The sequence below is a fragment of the Aplysia californica genome, unplaced genomic scaffold (assembly GCF_000002075.1).
Source record: "Aplysia californica isolate F4 #8 unplaced genomic scaffold, AplCal3.0 scaffold00024, whole genome shotgun sequence".
In the NCBI taxonomy this organism is placed as follows: domain Eukaryota; kingdom Metazoa; phylum Mollusca; class Gastropoda; order Aplysiida; family Aplysiidae; genus Aplysia; species Aplysia californica.
Genome location: NW_004797294.1, coordinates 592,928 through 598,296, shown reverse-complemented (window position 1 = coordinate 598,296; position 5,369 = coordinate 592,928). Strand labels below are relative to the sequence as shown.

General features: G+C 40.7%; 1 protein-coding gene and 1 long non-coding RNA gene across 2 annotated transcripts in view; one reads left to right on the top strand and one right to left on the bottom strand.

Moving 5' to 3' along the window:
- Positions 1 to 803: 803 nt before the first annotated feature.
- Positions 804 to 5,125, bottom strand: LOC106013302. The gene is made up of 2 exons (XR_001185312.2): positions 4,960 to 5,125; positions 804 to 3,613 (listed from the first exon to the last, which is right to left on the bottom strand). It is a non-coding gene; the product is annotated as an uncharacterized LOC106013302 (long non-coding RNA).
- LOC101852982 (ankyrin repeat domain-containing protein 29) overlaps positions 5,121 to 5,369 on the top strand; it is a 5,141-nt gene continuing 4,892 nt past the window's right edge. Inside the window, exon 1 of the mRNA XM_005090958.3 lies at positions 5,121 to 5,201. The gene's annotated coding sequence lies outside the window, so the exon portion shown is untranslated. The remainder of the gene's footprint in view (positions 5,202 to 5,369) is intronic.

Genomic DNA, 5,369 nt, shown 5'->3' with positions numbered 1-5,369 from the left:
TGTAATGCAATGTTAAGTTACTGATTTGGGGATTATATAATTAGCCTCCATGGTACATTTATTCTAGTAAATTAATTAATGTCAAAATGTCTGTGTATAGAGTTCTATGGAGATAGTGTCCAATAGACAGAGTTCTAATTGTCATTGGATAGATTTCCACACTTGTTCATGTTCATGTGACGAGGACTTCATAGTCATGCACATCAGGACCAGGTAGTCTTTTGAAGCTGAAAAAATAAATATATATGGCCATATATATTCCCTTCCTAGTGTGTTGTTCATTTGTGAGAATTGAAACCTCTTTCCTCTTCCATTTCTTTTGATCTGTACCTGCTGTTTGCATGGGGTAGTATGATTTCACTTGTTTATGTAGGTGTTTGTGAACTACACATCTACATGTTTGCATAGAAATGGCATCAAGCTAATCCTTTTGACCATTCTTCCTCCATTTAATGAAAAAAATTAAAAGACGTGGAGGGTTTTCCGAAGAGTATAAATTTGAGGTTTTTAAAATAATTTTTTTTTTAAAAAGATCGAGGCGTAGTGGAGCGTTGATCTTTCTTCCGCTTCTTCTGGGTGCAGGTGGTGATAGTAAAGGGGCAGGTTGTGACTGTAAAGATGCAGCTTGTTCTGTCACCGGGGGATGTGCAGGTGGGTCAGTTGGTGGTACACGTTGAACTTGTCTGGAAGAAGGAACAGAATGGATTTGGCTTCTGTTCCTGTGTACGTCTCGTGTGTTGTGCTGATTTATGACATACGATCTTGGGGACGAGACTTTTTCGGTGACGATTGCAGGTTCCCAGTTTTTTGTTTTTGGGATTTGTACTGTCACATGTTCGTTTCTTGATAAAGGCGGCAATATCTTTGTGCTTTGGTCAAAGTGGTACTATTGTGTTTCCTGCCTTTTCTCTAGTCCTTTCTCAATTTGTTCATTGTTAGCAGCGCGATGTATCTTTCTTGGCATTGTGTCTCGCAGTTGTCTGTTGAAAAGCATTTGTCTAGGAGAAGGTAAGCTGTTGTTGATTGGTGTTGTTCTAAGAGCAAGAAGGCTCAGGTATGGGTCTTGGGATGTTTCAAAAAGCCTTTTTTAAGGTACGTTTCACGAGTTTCACTTGGCTCTCGATGAAACCGTTACTTTTTGGATAATGGGGTGAACTTGTTTTGTGCTGGAATCTATAAGTTGTTGCAAATTCTCTGAAGGCAGTTCCGCTGAAATGTGGTCCATTGTCAGATCGCACAATTTCTGGGATTCCATGCTCACTGAAAGCTTGTTTCAAGAAGGTGATAACTCTTGTTGTGCCGTTGCTGGTGTCTTTTGACACTTTGCTGACAATCGGAAACTTCGAATAGTAGTCGCTGATGAGAAGGTATTCATCGTCATTCAGGTAGAATAGATCAGTGCCTATGGTGTGCCATGGTCTAGGTGGTATCTCTGATAGGATGAGGGGTTCTTTTTGTTGACTTGCCTGGTGTTTTTGGCACACTTGGCATTCTGAGACTGTTAGGTCTATTTCTTTGTTGATATTTGGCCAAAAAACTGTCTGTCTGGCGCGGAGCTTTGTTTTCTCTGTACCAAGATGTGGTTCATAGAGTTTCTTCATAACCTCTTCTTTCATAGATTTAGGGATGATTATCCTTGATCCCTTGATGAGAATTCCATCATCAATGGATATTTCATCCCGATAGTTCTAGTAGGCTTTGCATTGATAAGGTACATCTTATTGTTTCTCTGGTCAGCCAAAGTAGAGTAAGTCTTTCAGGGCCATCAGTTCTGTGTCTGTGGCGATAGCATCTTTTATACGTTGCAGATAATTTCCACTGAACAGTGTCGCTATAGTGTGGATCTTGACATTCAGGCCCTCTATTAGTTCCTTCTCATTTCCAGGGAGTCTGGACAGGGCGTCAGCGATAAGCATCTGTTTTCCTGGTTTGTAGATGAATTGGAAATCATATGGTTGCAGTCTTAGTAGCATTCTCTGGAGTCTGGGGGGTGCTGCCTTGAGATGCTTTAGCTGGATCGACTGGAGAGGGCGGTGGTCAGATTCAACTTCGAATGTCTGTGCGTACAGGTATGTATGGAACCGTTCACACCGGTATACCACAGCGAGGAGTTCATGTTCGATGTTGGCGTATCGCGTTTCTTCATCTGTGAGGGTTTTGCTGGCAAATGCTACTGGCTTACCATCTTGCAGGAGTGTAGCACCAAGTGCTTTCATGGATGCATCTACTTGCAATGTGATTGGTTTTTCCGGATTGAAGTAGGTGAGCATGACCTCCTTGTAATTGAGTCCTTGACCTTCTGGAAAGCATTTTGGTGGTTAACTGTCCACTCAAACTTGTTCGACTTGGAAAGGAGTTCTCTTAGTGGTGTTGAGAGCTGGCTGATGGTTTGGATGAAGGGGCCCATGTATGTCGCTAGACCCAGGAAGGATTGTAGCTCTTTCTCATTTTCTGGAGCTTTCATAGCCTTGATGGCTTCGACCTTTGCTGGGTCAGGCTCGATCCCTTCGCCTGTGCAGATTATGCCGTAGAACCTGAAGTGGTTTTCCTTGATTCTGCATTTGTCTGGGTTCAGCTTGAGTCCAGTTTCCTTACACCGAAGTATCATGTTCTGTAGGTTTGCGTTATGTTCTTCTGCAGTTTTCCCAAACACCACGATATTGTCTGCAAAGCCAATCATACCTTTGCAGCCTTCAAATGTCTGATCAATTTTCGCTTGGAAAACGTCTTGGCTCATTCAAAGTCCAAAGGGCATTCTTAGAAATCGGTATCGGCCAAATGGAGAATTGAATGTGGTCAGATAACTTGAATTGTCATCAAGCTCAACGTTCCAGTATCCACATTTTGCATCAAGTATGGAGAAGTACCTTGCTCCGCAGAGGTGTGGCAAAATTTCTTCCAGAGTTGGTGTGGTGTGATGCTCCCTCAGTATTGCTTTGTTGAGGTCTTTGGGGTCTAGGAAAAGACATAGCCATCCCGATGGTTTCTCTCTGTATACCAAGCTGTTCACCCAAGCTGTACGTGGGTTCTCCCACCTTGATTCTCTTGATGATTCCCATTGTTCCCATCTCATCCAGTTCTGTCTTTTGTCCTTTAGTTTGAGGGGTATTTTCCTTTGTGGATGGGTGGCCTTTGGGACTGTGGGTCTATATGAATGTGGTATTTTCCTTGAAACTTCCCAATTCCATTGAAGGTGTCAGGGTATTGGGTCATCAGGGAGGCTTTGGGATTTTCTAGAGTTTTGTGAGGGTTGCTTTTGGGGCTAGATCCAGCATTTGCAGCATTCTTGGATCTGTCTTGCAACTTCATTTCTAGATTTATGCTGACCAGTCATGGAAGTTGGATGCCAAAGGTTGCGAAGGCTTTGTCCTCTGTTTTCACTGAGTTCATTTTGAGTGTCTCAAATGTATATATTCTTCCCAATCATCTTCTTCCTCCTCATCTCCTATCTCGATTTTGCGGGTCTTCTGATTATTGTACTTGAGTTTTCTGCACATCTTTTTGAAATGTTGCATTAAAATATCATGACAGACGATTGGTACAGTGTAGGGAATGGCAACAGCTGCAGTGACTAGCACTAAGGCTCTGCGAATGCTTCTGAAGAACATTGTTCCTGTGAAATAGTAAAAGTAATAGAAGATTATTTTAGTCTTTTTTATGTCCTGAGCTCACAATTGTTAATAAAAAACAAAGCACACTTCTGCAACTTCTGGGTACTTACTTATTATATCCAGCATGCATGCAGATTTTTATCCTTTTCGTTTTGAATAGCCTTACAGAACCCAATCCTCCTGACCCGAACACATGAAAAAATCGTTGCTTTTTAGCAACACTTTATGCATGCTCGATAAAAATAAAAAGATGAAGAAAAGTACATTTAATTGTACACTTTATATATATATTTTTTTTCTACAAAGCATAGAAGAACAGAACCCAATTTCAAAGTTAAAAATCCAACCCTTGGTCTGTGTGATCAAAACTGTTAGCTTACACTGTTACCTGTCTTGTAAGATCAATAAATAGCAAGGCTACATCAGCGGCCTCTACACAAAAACGTTTGCTGACATAGCAAGTTAGGCTAGTCAACCTGCCAGCTAGCTACGAGTGTTCCATACACACAATACCATTGAAAGAAGGTAAGTTTTTATTTTATAGATAAACTTTTCTGATTCGAAAGGGAAATTTTGAGCAGATCAGAAAATCAACATGATACAAAGATTCAGTATCAAAACAGTAGCAGAAATGCACTCATTACAATCATTTTCAATGATACAAGACAGACAACCATGCACAGTTGAGTTGAGTCACACAAGTGAGTAGGTCTACCAAACAGAGTGTCAATGGGCCTGAATTGATCTCTCTAATTCTCTCACTATATATCTCTCTCTCTCTCCCCTCTCTTTCTCTGCAAACACTGGGCCAAACTGTCTCCATCCCTATACAAGGAATATCTGGCCAGAAGGGCTAGTTACATAATGTTGCAGGGACAGAACTACGTACCCTGGCTAGGCTACAAGAGGCTGCCATGTGACACAGCAGCAGTGGCCTTTGTTTGACACTATCAGTACAGCACAGGGCAACTGTAGTGGAAACAACCTGAAAGCTCCAACTATAGTTGGTTGACAAAAACTTCAGGTAAAATTATAGCTTTACTTGTTCATTTTGAAACTAAAAAGAACAGCATCCTATAAATGAAGAGAAGAACAAAAAATTAGCCAGTCAGGTGAAAGATAGATCTAGATAGATCTAGATCACTAGATCTAGATCTAGAGTCTAGAGGGACATGACTTTGGCATTAATTGTCACTGTCAGTGATAGAGGTAAAGGAAAAGCTAGTTTAGGATTTCTAGTCTCAACAAAGACAAAGACTAAGTCAGTCAGCTGGAATAACCACGAAACTAACAACTCAAAATATCTTGAATTCGACAAGAAACACAATTGAATGCAACAACAACTTACTTTAGAGAAACCTCAACACTGTTTCCGACCGGGACTAGATTCTAGATCTAGATCTAGATCTATTTGACTTTGCAAAGCAGCAAGTGGGACACGTCAATTTCAAACGCAATTCAAAAAAATCCTGTTTGTTTACATTCTTGCAGGTCGCCATCTTGTTTATGAAAAATATGAACTTTGAACTTTGAACCAAACGAAGTCAGGAAAAGGAAAACAGGATACATCATTTCCGGTCGAAAGTGAAAGTAAGTTACAACCTCTACGAACCCTACATTAATCATAATAAATGTATTGCCGATCGTTTTTAAAGCATAAATCTCATTCGTCGTTGCTTAAAAGTTGTAACTTGCATGAAAGACTGAAATACACTACTCTTGTTTCTGTAGAACGCTCTCTCTCTCTAATCCCTCCTT